At 39.1% G+C, this 15958-nt stretch overlaps 1 protein-coding gene across 2 annotated transcripts in view; it reads left to right on the top strand.

The window, feature by feature from the left end:
• EFNA5 (ephrin A5) overlaps window positions 1–15958 on the top strand; it is a 272486-nt gene that overhangs the window by 244257 nt on the left and 12271 nt on the right. The gene's annotated exons all lie outside the window — the stretch shown is intronic.

The raw sequence follows: 15958 nt of genomic DNA, 5'->3' as shown, positions 1-15958 counted from the left end.
GAGATGGCTACTGCAGTGTGTCGTTGCTGGAGTCCAGACTGTAAAGGAGACCTAGTGAAAACGTTGGGAACATCTGATGTTTTCTGGTCCTTGGCACAGCTGTGGCACTCACTCTCCCTGCTGCGCTGCGTAGCACACTGGCCATTTGTTGGCGAGTTCATATTTCACACTGCAGGGAATTGAAATGATTGAACAGATAAGACGAGTTTTATTTGTGGTAGCCTGTGTATCCCTAGACTCTGATTTGGCATAAAACATCTGCTTCATGATCTGTTTCAAGGCCAGTTCCCTTCCGCCAGCAAAGGTTACGACTTCAGGCAAGCTGTGCCTTCGCTGGCAGGGGGAAATTTGCCTGAAGACTTGGTTTAGTCAGAATCAAAGCATCCTGCCACAGAAATCCTTTTTCCATTACCTCTGAAAAGGCAGCCAGATGGTAAATGTATCAACATAATAAATGTAGTGAGTAAAGGAGGCCAATGGTTTTTGTTGTTTGGGCATTTGTGAGAAATAGACATGTACAATGTGTGTCTGTGTAGCTATGTACATATAGAAATGCACATTTTAAAATACTTTGGTAGATATTCTGCATGTACTCACTCCACTGCAAATGAGCACAGTAGATCAACAGTCAATAAGCACATCTATTGGTTTCAGCTACAGTATATGCATATTTTCAATTTGTAACATTAATTGGTGCAATACTGAGTGTAATTTCTACAGATAGGCACTGCAAATTGCGGTACTTGGAAATGAATCAGTACATTAGGTCTTCGTTTTCCTGATAGGTACCTAATCACATCTTTCTCTTCTATATATTTTTTTGAGTCCGATATAGATTTCTGTGCAGGACTGTCATCTTGATACATACAAATATATACACAAATGAAATGCCTGTTCCTTCTTGCAACAGCATAGTCAGATTCAATCTTTATTACTGTGAGTAGCATATTATCACCCACATGTTTTACTACTGTTGGTACAAAGTCTATACAACATATGGATATTTCTCCTCCTTTAAAAAAAAATCCTTTTTCTAGCTTTGAAAAAAATAGTAATTGAATATTTGCATATCTCCAAGGAGCCATGCGGGTTGAACTGTGCATTCATCTTCCGCCATTCTTAGGCCACTTTGGTTTAAGAGTAAGAACTATTGCTTTTATGAAGTGCTTTTTTCTATAAAGTCAAAACCTCCCAGCAGTGCACAGAAAGCCAGTGGTATAAAGGAGCTAAGTAGAGTCTTTAATAGAGAGAGCTAGGTTGTAAGTGTTTTTGTTCCTATGGAGCAGATAGATTTGGCTCCATCTGTTCCATATTCATAACAAAGGAGCTCACTTACAGGAGGGCTGACTTCCCTGGAGTAGCATGGTAATGATCTTTTCACCACAGAACGAAAGGATCTGAATGCGGTCACTTCAACCCTGCAGAAAGCAGTGAGCACTGATAGCACTTCAGACCTGCTATTTTTCCTACAGCTCAGTTTTAGCACAAACCCTTTTATGACATATTTAGGATACACCCCCCCACCCCCGTATTCTCTATGTAGCAGTCTTGCTGCGGGGATGTTCAGAATGATGTTATTTCTGAAACAAAAAGGGGAGTCACAGTTTACAGACTGGGAGTGGGGGTTCCCCTTTCATATGATCTCAATACTAAAGACAGAAATGAAAACTGGTATAAATACTACTACTTTAGATCCCGTTTTTGAGCTTTTTAAAGATGCTAAATATCTTGACTTTGTGAACTGCAAATCTGAGGTACGCAAAATGTGTTCATAAGATCCTTGCTGGGTCTTATAATTAGGATGATCCAAAGCCAACTTTGACTACACACCTTATGGACGTACAGAAAAAAATATTCACTTGGCCCAAGACAAAATATTTTTGGCTCCTCAGGACATTTCGCAAAGGGAAAAACAGAGAAAAACTTTCCAAAAATGTGGGAGTGGAGAGCAAATGCTGCTTCTTGGCCAGAGCACAAATTATACAGTGACCCCTTGAAGGTGAACTTTCAGTATGCAAAGCTTTAAAAATTTAATACAGTGTTTAAGAACCCAAATCATACAGTATTTTAAAATTACACATCAATTGATTTTTAAAACAAAATATTTTAAAATCCATTGGCCAGCTTCAGAGTTCTAGTTATGTGCTGCAACAGCTGATGGAAGCACAACCATCTCATACAGCTCTCCCTGCATGATTAACGTAGTTGGAGGTTGATCCACTCACTTGTATGGGAAGCACAGAACCCTAAAGCTATTTGGAATTTGCCTGGGAAGTAAAGAAAAAACTCTCATACTTACCTGGTATGTCTCACCCTGCAGCCAATAGAACCATATTATTGGGCATATAATTTATATAGGTCAACTTCTATAACATCTACTGTTGCCAGATATTAAAATTGGTCCCTCTAGAGGATTTTCATTACCATGGAATATGAGGGTAGGATCCTGAATCTGAATGGATCCCTGAATAAGTTTGAAGCCTTCTGATCAGACTTTTATCTTTTATCCAAGGAAACTTAAAAAGACCACATATCAAGTCAGAGGCATTCAGATATAACAGTGATGGGTGCTGTATAAGATACATAGATAAAGATTAATTCTATGGACAGATTTTTTGTGCTCTCCTTTGAAATGAAAAATGCATCAGTCAAATTTTGAAGAATGGTCAATAAAGTATTATCAAGGCTAAGTGATTTTTGTAGTCTCCCATATAGTTAATATAACAATCATCAACTAGACATGGGAGGACTACCTGGACTGTATAAAAATTCTAATTACAAGGTTACTACAAATAGACTTAGAATCATAGACTTTAAGGTCAGCACGGACCATTATGATCATCTAGTCTGACCTCCTGCACAGGCCACAGAATCTCACCCACCCACTCCTGTAACAAACCCCTAACCTATGCCTGTGCTATTTAAGTCCTCAAATCGTGGTTTAAAGACTTCAAGATGCAGAGAATCCTCCAGCAAGTGACACGTGCCCCACGCTGCAGTGGAAGGCGAAAAACCCGCAGGGCCTCTGCCAATGTGCCCTGGAGGAAAATTCCTTCCCGACCCCAAATTTGGCGATCAGCTAAACCCTGAGCATGTGGGAAAGACTCCCCAGCCAGACACCCAGGAATGGATTCTCTGTAGTAACTCAGATCCACCGCATCTAACATCCTATCACAGGCCATTGGGCATATCTACCGCTAATAGTCGAAGATCAACTAATTGCCAAAATTAGGCTATCCCATCATATCATCCCTCCCATAAACTTATCAAGCTTAGTCTTGAAGCCAGATATGTCTTTTGCCCCCACTGCTTCCCTTGGAAGGCTGTTCCAGAACTTCGCTCCTCTGATGGTTAGAAGCCTTTGTCTAATTTCAAGTCTAAACTTCCTGATGGCCAGTTTATATCCATTTGTTCTTGTGTCCACATTGGTACTGAGCTTAAATAATTCTGCTCCCTCTGTGGTATTTATCCCTCTAATATATTTATAGAGAGCAATCATATCTCCTCTCAGCCTTCTTTTGGTTAGGCTAAACAAGCCAAACTCTTTGAGTCTCCTTTCATAAGACAGGTTTTCCGTTCCTCGGATCATCCTAGCAGCCCTTCTCTGTATCTGTTCCAGTTTGAATTCATCTTTCTTAAACATGGGAGACCAGAACTGCACACAGTATTCCAGATGAGATCTCACCAGTGCCTTGTATAACAGTACTAAAACCTCCTTATCCCTACTAGAAATACTTCTCCTGATGCATTCCAAGACCGCATTAGCTTTTTTCATGGCCATATCACGTTGGCAGCTCATATTAATCCTGTGATCGACCAATACTCTGAGGTCCTTCTCCTCCTCTGTTACTTCCAAGTGATGCATCCCCAGTTTACAAAAAAAATTCTTATTAATCCCTAATTGCATGACCTTGTACTTTTCACTATTAAATTTCATTCTATTACTATTACTCCAGTTTACAAGGTCATCCAGATCTTCCTGTATGATATCCCAGTCCTTCTCTGTATTGGCAATACCTCCCAGCTTTGTGTCATCCGCAGACTTTATTAGCACATCCCCGCTTTTTGTGCCAAGGTCAGTAATAAAAAGATTAAATAAGATTGATCCCAAAACTGAGCCCTGAGGAACTCCACTGGTAACTGCCTTCCAGCCTGACAGTTCACCTTTCAGTGTGACTCGCTATAGTCTCCCCTTTAACCAGTTCCTTATCCACCTTTCAATTTTCATATTGATCCCCATCTTTTCCAATTTAGCTAATAATTCCCCATGTGGAACCATAGCAAATGCCTTACTGAAATTTAGGTAAATTAGATCCACTGCGTTTCCTTAACAAGTAGGGCCAAAAAGTGCTATCTAGGCATGGGGGGGATTCCTTTAGTGAGGGTGGAGTTTGGGGAGTGGGATAATAAAATCAGAGTCTGCTAAAAAGGGAGGTTGTTAGAGTTTGGCCCACTTCCACAACAAAGAAGGGCTTTTCTGGGGAGATAATGAAGAAATACTCCTGTTTTCTGAGCCATTATGGTAGCATTGCAGCCCTTATCTTGGATCTGATAAAAAGACAAATGCCAGAGTAACTTGTCTCTCTCAAGAGTGTGATCAATGTTTTTCATTGCCTTTAAGAAATGGTTGGCAAAGTCACCCATGCTTTTGAGTGAAGTGCACACAAATGCATCTAACTTTGAGTTATGCTAAGACCAATCATTTTGAAGAGGGATGAGTATCCCGGGGTGCATGTTACTAAAAATTTAGTACTGAGGGAAATTATTTGTGTCACATGAGAAAGCCTTGCTATAGTGTAGGCATTCCAAACTCTCTCTCAATGGTAGTTGTGACAATCCAGTCTCTTTTTGGGTTAAACTGTATGAATGAGACTACTGTGGTAAAGCAATTCTTGAAGAGACTGCAGTAATATAATTAACACCCATGCAGACTGGCTTTTTCCTTAAATATACAGGATGACTTGTAGGTAGCCTGGAATGCTGCCAGAAAGAATGTGCCAAAGAATGTTACACTTGCTGAATTTCAAAGGAATTAGTTAGGAGTTAGGGCTTGTCTACACTGGCACTTTACACCACTGCAACTTTCTTGCTCAGGGGGGTGAAAAAACACCCCCCTGAGCGCAACAAGTTTCAGCACTGTACAACACCAGTGTAGACTGTGCACGAGCACTGGGAGCTGCACTCCCAGCACTAGGAGCTATGCCTCTCATCGAGGTGGGGTTTTTTAGAGCGTTGGGAAAGCTCTCTCCCACCATGCTGCCACAGCAGAGCTTTAACATTGCCAGTATAGACTAGCCCTTGGATGCGTATTTAGATGGATAGTTTTCAAGGAAGGGAAGACAAGTTGGCTAAAGGAGTTGGGAGTGGGGGAGAATCCTTGATGTGGAATGGAAGCAAAGTCCCTGGCTCATCTGGCGAATAGAATGAAGGGCTGAATAGTGATTAAATTTAGATTAAAGGCTCAGCTGGCCCTCCCCAGGAGTGAATAGCAAACTGGGAATTTGGCTGCTGAAGGGTATTATTGATTTAATTAATTGATTATTTATATGGCAGTAGAACATAGGAGCACCAGTCATGAACCACAACCCCATTGTACTAGGTGCTGTACAAACACAGAACAAGCAGACAGTCTCTGTCTCTTATTTTCAGTGATAGAGATTGGGGATAAGAGAGAATCTATCACATGATTTTAGACAGGTATATGTTTATCTTTGGTATTTCAACCTAATTTTAGGGCTTGATCCTGCAAACCCTTGGAAAATCTTGTGTGAGGGTGGCTAAGTAATCTTTATGCAAAAAAGCATTATTTTGGATAAAATATACTGAACTACTCTCAGACTTTCACTTATGGAAATCATTTACCAATACTTTGTGAGCAATGGTATTCTCTCAACACAGTGCATTTGCACACACACATTAGAGTTCAACACTCACTCAATTCCCAGGGTCTACCTTTATTCTTAACTTAAGTAACAACCGAATACAAAGCTCAGCCTAAGTTTTCTCCTGAGTTTCCCTTTTTCCTATGGCTTCCCCCTGCAGGATCCTCTGTCCCTGCCTCTGGTTCTTTTCTCCCCTAGATAGAGAATTCAATCCTGGGTTTTGTAGCTAATAACACTTATCTGGTTGCATGCATCAATAGAAATAATACTGTATCTTTATGCAGAATCAAAGCACTTATCACACACTTGGTACAATACAAAATGTATGCTTATTTTTATAAACGAGCAAAATTTAGAAGCATGGCATAGTATGCTAGAAATTTTTTCTGAAATATTTCAAAGCTAGTTATGAGCCATGAACATGCCCTTCTCAGCTGAATTATAGTGTCAGTATTGGTAATGCTAGACATGGGTAATGTGAAGTCCATTAATGTATATGAGGTACAATAATATGATACAGTATCCACACATTCCATGCTGGTGAATATACATCTGCAAAGATCAAAAGAGATGGTGATTACTAACAAGACTATACCGTCTCTTCAAAGAATGTACTTATGCCTAGTTCTTAAAGATGGAAATTAGCCAAATGGATAGCCTGCTTGTAGAAAAAACAAGTTATTTCCAGTGATACCAAGGGAAAAGCAACATATGAAAGTGCTTATGAAAAGGAGAAAGGGGATGCATTTTCTCTAAGTGCTGTTTGAAAATATTAACTTGTTTTATTAGCAATTTACTGTAAAACAATCAAAATGTTGTAAAATAACTTTTTTTTCTGTTAATACTGTCAGAAACAGTAATGAGATTTGTGGCTTTCATTTCATTCTAGTTAACACTAATGCTGGTATCATGCAATAAAAAAGTGTGCCACAAAAAAGTGTCCTTGTTTTGTGACACATAATGTAGCTTGTGTCTGTTTATGCAGGGGGAACCTGATGTTCGTGTGAATTGCCTGTGTATATTTCTTATAGAAACATCCATATGACCCCTTCATCTTCTATACCAGGCCTTGGTATCTTTTACAGGAGCCTATGTACAGCTGTAAGCCTGTCCAGAATGTGGTATGTCTAAATTTTAACTGGGTTTTATTTTTAATGAGGGGAAGTACTGTCCAGACAGGATAGATTCACTGGTAAGTTCAGGTTAGCATGTGCTTCTCTGGCAAAGTAAAGCAGTGAGAACACACTAGTGACTAGCATCCATCCTCTGCAATAAGACCTCACCACAGTCTGCAAACAGATAAAAGAGCTCTTTCTTTTGTGAAGAAGACTTTGCAAAGCACAGCTGAACTGGGCTGTTGTAGCCAAGGTTGGGTCTGGGAAAACTGTTCAAATAGGGTTATTTTCATAGATGATATGTGTTTGCCATTTATTGTTCTCTTGAAGGAGGTCTGAAGGCAACAGACTACGGTGCATTGGGATGATTTCGTATCTTCCCTACTCAAGTGAACTCTGTGTCTTGGGGCAGGAAGTGGGGAGGTTGCAATAAAACTCAGTGCCTTCTGAGAGCCCTCAGCTCCCACTGACATCAGGAGGTGCTCTGCAACTTGAAGGATTGGGCTATTGGGTGCTTTTAAGTTGTCCCGCAATAAAATAAAACAAAAAAACAACTCTGACTGAAGTGCACTGGCAGGGCAGTTATCTAACAACAGAGAAGCCTTGGTATTAAGTCAACCCGTAGAGCAGATAAGAGGCCTTCTTGAGTGAAATCTAGGACTAGACCACACTAAATTCCTAATAGAGGAAATATTGGACTAATGATCTAATTACAGTGGAAAGCCCCAGTTTACATCCCTCACTATGTAGATAGTTTGATTTTGACTTTTTATATGAAATCTAATTTCAATCCATTCCGTTTTCAACCAGATCTGTAGGCTGCAGTGGATTAGAGTCTGCAAGATAAATTATATCCTTACTGACCAAGCAGTGGAAATAGGACAGTTGGTTCACCAGTAAGTGCTAATGCACAAACAGTAAATGCCTTTACTTTCTTCCAACAACTCTCTCTGAAATACAGTTCATTCTTGCATATGTCTGGCAAGCCATTTCCATTTACTAGACTATTTTTAGCTCATAAGGGGGAAATAGCCATTTATAATGTATAGCCTGATAATTCACTGTCTTACACCAATGCAAAGTGAGTGGAAACTGGATATAAAAATCCAAATAGTAGCATTTTAGATCCACTGTGCCATTTTGCACATCTAGTTTAATGAGCCTGTCTCTCCATTGCTTTGTACTGTGTGTAGTCACTTATATTTGTGAAAAGTGAGTGCAAATTGCTACCACCCATGTAAGTAAGTGGAGAATTATGCTTTTAGTTCCATTTTGCACTTTGCACAAGTATAAATGGCTACCCGGGGTGTGAAGCAATGGAGAATCTGATCCACTGTTTAGATTTGGTACCCTCTGATATTTTATATTAAAAGAACCCGTCCCCTGACCGAAAACAATAGTTAGTACCTACAGTACCTTGTCTCATACCAGTCTATAGGCTATATGAGAGGTTCTTTTATCCGTTTTTTTTCCTTCTCACTGGTCCTTCTAAGACACAGAGGCATCATGACATGGTTTTTGACTTCCCCCAGCAATGTTAAAGCAAATGGAATCTTCCTGTCTGATGCTTTCAGACATCAAAGTCCTCAGCTTGCACTATACTTTTTTCAGAATAGCAGCCATGTTAGTCTGTATTCGCAAAAAGAAAAGGAGTACTTGTGGCACCTTAGAGACTAACAAATTTATTTGAGCATAAGCTTTCGTGAGCTACAGCTCACTTCAATGCATCTGATAAAGTGAGCTGTAGCTCACAAAAGCTTATGCTCAAATAAATTTGTTAGTCTCTAAGGTGCCACAAGTACTCCTTTTCTTTTGACTATACTTTCTGTGTGTGACCTGATCCTACCGATGATTAATGTGGAGATACGGTAGGCTAAGTGAGATCAAATGTGCTAGAAAGTTTAGTCACCGCGTTTGGCTACGTAGCAAAGCAGTTTACTCAGGATGCATGCTTGATAAATCAGGTACCAAGAAAGAGCAAGCAATGAATGGACAAAACTTTAAGTTTCCATGAGCAGAGAAATCATATTTATATGACCACCGCAGAACGTGACATTTCACTTTTGCATTGAAAATGGAGTCAAAGAGCATATCTGCATAAATATTTTTAAAGGACTCAACTCAAATTGGTAGAGGCTAAGATTTCCGTAGGAAGAGAACACAGCTATTTTTTCTTATAGATTATAAATTTTATCCTGAAAAGAAAAATCTGTAAATTCTTTTAAGAAGTCTCTTATTTTAGTTAATAAATTTATAAAACTCTCACTTCTTTTTTACAACATAGCCCCCACTCTACACGCACACACACATAAAGTGGTGTTTTACTGATTTATTAAATTCCAGCAGACTATTTCAGTAGTACCGTTTATGCAAATTTGAAACTTTTTTCAATGTGCATTGTGAGAGAAATATTAATGTCTAATTCTGCATTTACCTGGCTAATTTCCATATATTTGTGTTGTATGGTAAATCACATGAAAACCTACAGGGGAAAGTCTCAGCTCTGCTGACAACTAATAGGCTATCTTTTCTTTAGACTTGCACAAATTGAGAAATATAGCCTGTGGCAAACATAATGGAAAACTGCATTTTTAATGCTCCCACACATACTCATTTCTTCTTCTTTACAAAGAAGAAAGCAGATGACTATTCTTAAAAAATAAAACTTGCCAAAGCTCTCGGAGTGATACAGGGTATTGGAAACTAAATGCTTCTAGCTGTGGGAATTTTGATTTGAGGGTTATTTTTTGACTAATGGGAGTGGCATTGTGCCTGAAAGGTCTCAAGGAAAATCATAGCTATACATACTTTTCCCCCAAAGATTATCTATAAGTTACAAAACTAAAAGAGCAGAAAGATTGCCTAAACTTGAGTTTCATATTTACCGTGTTCTGCATGTTTTGTAAGGTAACTCCCTTCTCTTCATGTGTCAAGTATAATAAAGCCTACATCTGTAATTTTCACTCCATGCATCTGAATAAATGGGTTTTTTACCCATGAAAACTTGTGCCCAAATAAATTTGTTAGTCTTTAAGGTGCACCAGACTCCTTGTTGTTTTTGTGGATACAGACTAACACGGCTACCCCTCTGATACATGTTCTGCATAATTGCTGCATGTTCTCCTCTTTTGGTACTTTTAAAGGTGATTACAAAAGATGCTCATAACAACCCTTTTGACTGGGCTTAGTGATGTCTGGGTGGCTACATCTGCCTTTTGGACAGCTTTTCTATTTAAAATTACAAGACATTTTAAGGTTTAGATTTCTGTCTCTCAGCAAGGAGAGACCACTTGGTTGATCTGATATTTCTGTTAGGTATTCATGGGTCAGACACTCTGTTCAGTTTCTGTGGTTTACTTCACATATATGCAGTTATTCTTTTGATGTCTGTCATGAACTGGACTGTGGAATTCTAAATTGAACTACAGTAAATAGAAGTCCGCACTGCAACAAGATAGTCCAGGTGGACCATATTAGCAAAACACAAGTGTTCAGATACAGGGGGAAAGAGATGAAATAACAGTTTTTTTAAAATGTAGTGAGAACAAATAGACTTGTCTCTGGGAGTGTTTCATAGACAGCAGCTTATAATTATCTACCTTCAAGGAATATTCTAAGTGGATTTGTAATAGAAGCTTACAGAGTAGTAAGAGATCTTGTAGTTCCTAGTACCTCCTCAGCATGGTATGACAGGGCTGTGAAGACTTGTTGGAGGAATGTCGTTCTATTTAAATAAGGAATACTTCTGTGTCACTGCCCTCCTGTTCTGAAAAGAAGGTGACTGAAATATGAGACTCCACTTGTGTACTGAACAGTTCAGTGTCCTTTTGCTCTGCCTGGCTAATAGGGCCCATGGTGGATTGTGCATTGAATATTAAATTAATTTGTAATGCAAAATACAGATTTAAACTGCAGTCACGAATTTTTTTGACATCAGGGTGTTCCCTGACTTGCATTTTTCTAAAAGTTGCAATGTTATAATTAGACAGCCAGTGCTGAACTCTGAGGAAAGCAGTAAATACTGTTGATTACACATGAATGTCAGTAGATACTTTTGGATGGTAGAATTATAGAGAAACTTTTAAATGGTCGTAAATAGTGTACAGCTCAATTAGAAATGGAAACTCAAATAGGTAGGAGCTAAAGTGCTGCTACTTGTCTGAAGAAAGAAGTTAGTGTAGCCCCAGCTCGTGCTATACATTTAGCTTATGGCAGTAACTGTGAGTTATTTTTAAAGTTTCGAGTCCTGTTTTCTTAAAACTTTTCCCTTTGCTTTTAATTAAGACCATTCTCTGACTTGCTGCAACTCACATAGGGGATTTGGGGAGCTTAATGCACTGATTCAACCACAAATCTATTAGAAGAAATGTTTTGTTGCCTGTTCCTATTTGTTGTCGTTCTGTGACTTTACTGCAGATCTAAAGTAACTCTGATAAGATTACCCTGGCCAACTAGGATTTAAACTGTCGTATTATATCTGTTATATGATTGTATCCACTAAATTGTATCCATTGTGTAATATGATCTGATTGAATTTCTCAGTTGGGGAATGGAAGTTGTTGTTTTTTTCTATTTAAGGCAGTATGAACACAAAGGATGGGGAGGTGTACGTACATGTGTATTTACATATGCGTATATATACACACACACAGGTAGTTTTAACTGTTCTCTTTGGAGACAATGATTTCCATCGTTGCCAAAGGAACTAACAGACTAACATTTCACTGTTTTGGGGGTGAAAAAGAAGGTATGGCTAGCAAACAGAAAATGTGTGCTGTATATTGTGGCTTGATCCTAGATGCTGAGAATGTGGAATCTTTTCTCATTCACTTAATTTTACTTATAAGCCATAAAAAATGGCAGCCAAAATGATACACACAAGAGAGGTTTTCCCACCCATTCTGAGCTATAATTTCATGTCCCATGTTGGATCTATTGCCATGGATATTTCTGTCTAATGTAGCTGAAAGGAGCTAAAGTGAGTATTGTCAGCCTCAAGCATTCAAAATCAAGAGTCAGGCCCCCCAAAATCATGAGATTATTTTAGAAATCCAGAAATTAAGAAAACAAATGAACTAACCTATTGGCTCTTTTTATGTGTCTTCTGACTTTGGAGCCTTTAGGATACACTTGCTTCTCATTTTCAAGCTTTTCTCTGCAACCATGACAGGTAAACCATTGGGTTTTTTTCAGTGAAAACTGAGATTATCATGCAGCCTCTTGAGAGAAAAACACCAAATATTGTGTGAGTTGCAATAAAATCACAAGAGCTGGTAACAAGGCAGAGTTCTTCCTTTTTATTTTATTTTTTTCAATCAGAACTCTTCTTGCTGACATTTACTCAGGTGACCAAACTCTCCCCATTTTCTCACCTACATGGAGAGGAGAAGATACAACTTCTGCTCTTTGTCAGAGATCCTTTTCCAAAGGATTCTTTTCCTTGTGCAATAACAGTTTTCTTCATTTCCCTCTCCCCCCCAGGAATTTTGCCATGTGGAATGGGGGGCATTGCTGAGGACAGATTCCATTCGTATCAGAGGCTTCTTGCTCTTGGGACTGGCCTCTATTTGTACATCTCTGATAGTACAGAGTACAAATAGAAAAGACCTATAGCAAGGCCTGAGAGATGAACTTGGTTCTCTGCAACCAAAGAGAATGGTATTTTCCCAGGTACTGTCCAGACAAGAGACTTTTTTTGTAGCAGCATGTCTAATTTCAATAGATGCTAGCAACAGGCAAATGGCATCTTATCCTGAAGATATGCTACAGATGCCAATTGAATAGTTTTCTCCTACAGGGGGGCTAGTTCACTCTCTCCTTTTGCAGAGTTCAGAGATTCTGCTTATTTCACAATTGTCCACAAGTAAGCGCAAGAGTCTCCTTGAAGTTTTTCCACCTTCCCTTGGAAAGGAAAAATGGCCAGGAAAATATACAAAGACAAGGCAGTGGTCATTCCAGTAGCACTTTGATGACTATGGCTTTCCTATTCTCCTCAGTTAGATGTGGAAGTCAAACAATAGATCCTTCCAGCAGGGGGTTGGACTAGATGACCTCCTGAGGTCCCTTCCAACCCTGATATTCTATGATTCTAGTAATCCTGGTGCAACAGGGTTTTTTGGTTAATCCTGATCACCGGTGCCTAAAGCTTCTCACCTGGAGCTCAGGGATTGTTAACTTCTTGGGTGTATTGAGGCATTCTGAGATTTTAACTTCATTGGAGTCCTAGCTGAAATACTATTCCTCCTCCCTTGCCCATGAAAGTTATCGTAAAATCTGATTAGCAGTGTTCTTCATAAATAAAGAGCGTATTTAGACTTTAATCTGAGCAGTATGCGTTGTACATCTTCTCCTCTTCTGCGGTAGACTTTGGTCACATTGGCAGAGTTTCTGTGTAGCTGTGATTTGCAATGCCTACTTCTAAATCACCCCAAGGACTGAAGGTTATGTGAAGCTAAAAACTCTCAATAAAGCTACTTTTAAACAGTGGGATGGGAGCCTATGCAACAACTCAACTAGCTAAATTGAACTTCAGGGTGGTACCATGCATTTGCATTGGGAAACAGGCTAAGTTTAGGTCAGATTTAGCTAGCAAGTGTTAACTAAACTCAACCTAAAAACTCTGATAGTGTTTCCTAGTCAAGACAACATCTGTGATGTGCCTAATATTCACCATTCAGAAAGAGAGGATCCAGAGGCAGCCAGTCATATGTTACCATCTCAGCCCAGACTTCTGTGTCCTAATGAAAGGATTAAGATAATCCCAAAGATTTTCAGTATCTGAGTTTCATGAGATGAGTGGGCAAACTATTTCACAGTAAGAAGAAGAAAACAGGTCTTGGAAGATGCAATGACACTAGCACGCCTGCTGCAGTACGTGTAAAGAGGACAGATGATAGGAGCCACCTTAAGTCCATCCTGTGAGTAATACATCTGGATCTAAAGTGTACACTAACTGGTCGTTGGGTTTTGGGGATTTCTTTTTTTGTTTTCTTTAAGATGAAAAGAGAGAAGGAAGGGAAGAAATAAAAACTGATTGCAGTAGCCCAGTTTGGCAGGCAATTCTTAATTTCTCCAGAAGTCCAGAGAGATTACAGTGTGTCCCTTAATCACCTTATTCTTGGTAGTTCACGCAGATGTAAGAGCAGGGCAATAACTCAATTGAATTTTTGTCCTCCTGAGGTAATAAAACATTATGGGGAATGAGGAGTATTATGCATTTGTTTTACTGTAAGCATACAAAATAAATGACCTCCTTGGAGAGGAGAGGGGGAAGCTCTTACCTCATGTCTATCATCAAAGTGTGCATCTGTTCCTAGGAGGAGGAATTTAATATTGCTGTTACATTGTAGTCATTGTATTTTTATCATGGAAATATCAGTCAGCTGGTGGAGTAGAAAATTGTTTACCACACCCATGTTACCATTTGTGAGGCTCTTCTGAGGAAGGAGGGCTAGATAGGATACCCCTTTTTTTTCTTCCAAAGACGCAGACCATCAAATATTAATTGTGTCTGTAGGTTTTTGCTTCTAGCTGTGGCAGTGCAGGTGCAACATTGGAGGTGTATTCAAAGCATCACTTTTCTATTTTCCCAGATGAAATATTAATCCTATTTATCACAGGACTACTTTCATCACAGTTAGCAAACCGCTCTAATAAAAAACAGTTATGCATGCAAGTCCATGCAATCTCATTTATGAAACTGAATAACAGTTTCCAGACTTAAAATGTACGGGCTACATTCTGCCTTTGAATAAGTATATGTACCTTGCTGAATCATTTCTAAAATCATTTTCTACACAAGATAGAACTGTAAGTGGTGAATCAAGTATGTGTTGGTCTTTGCTTAGGCTAGCAGTGGAAATGGTTATATGTACAATGGTATCACCACATCTATATTAGTAATGCAGGAATAGATATAGCTTTTTTTCTATGAATAATCCATGACTATGTGTGTAGTCTAAGCAAAATATTCAGTACTTGCATGTATACAGTCATGGGGCCATAGGAAGGACATAATTTCCTGGATGTAACCACAGAGTGCAAATATTGTGCCCTAAAAATAACACACCAGTTACTGTAAATGTCAGCAGGGGGAGTTTTTCTGAGTTTGATTTAGTGAGAGCCTACAGCAGAGCCAGCTGTTAGCACTTCTTAACCACTTGTCATTGTGCACAAGAGAGGGAAAGCATCATTTCTCTATATTTTTGTCTTGTGATTAAGAGGAGACAATCTCTCCTGCACTTGCCAACAGGCACAGAATCAGAGCACCAGTTCTGCTTAATTTCTTTCTCTTGTTTGCATGGTGAATTTGCTGTTTCTTCGCACTGATGCCAGCCCAGGAAGCAAGGAATCTAGGAGTGAGGAGAATTTGTTTTAAGTTAGTTCAGAGTGCTTCAAGTACACTGTTACCTTACAGAGAGTGTGTGAGTTTGTGTCTGCGTGGGTAAATCATTTTAGTTATCTGTTACACACAGGAGGACACAGTTAATAAAAACAGATGAGACAGGAGCAAGAGACAGAATCACTTTTTTTCCCAAAAAATCTTCTTGTAAACCAAGACAGCTCCCAATTGTTGTCATTTTCTGGAACACAGAACCACTTGCTATTAGCCAATACATAGCTCTTTAAATCACTGTGGATTCTGTGTATTGAAATAAAAATTATTTGCAACACTATGGGCTGTGCTTTCAGCTACAACCTCTGATATTTGTGGCCACAAAAAAGTGCCCCAAAGTGTTTGCACATAAAGAATGTGCTGTCTGCGTGAGGACTGAATGCAGGTGACTTGACTCTCAGTTTACATGCACAGATACAGGTGTGCTTACAATTTTGTAGTTGCAAACATTTATGCAGGTGCCAAAGATAATTTGAAACTAATAGAAAATTTACCTCGAGAGATCTATATTCTCCTCTTGTGGATGTTTAATTTACAGTAGTCACCATGCATTTTAAGGACAGGCT

This window comes from Lepidochelys olivacea (genome assembly GCF_965140295.1).
Source record: "Lepidochelys olivacea isolate rLepOli2 genome assembly, chromosome: 5".
In the NCBI taxonomy this organism is placed as follows: domain Eukaryota; kingdom Metazoa; phylum Chordata; order Testudines; family Cheloniidae; genus Lepidochelys; species Lepidochelys olivacea.
The sequence above is the reverse complement of the archived record's forward strand: the minus strand, read 5'-3'. Positions and strand labels throughout refer to the sequence as shown.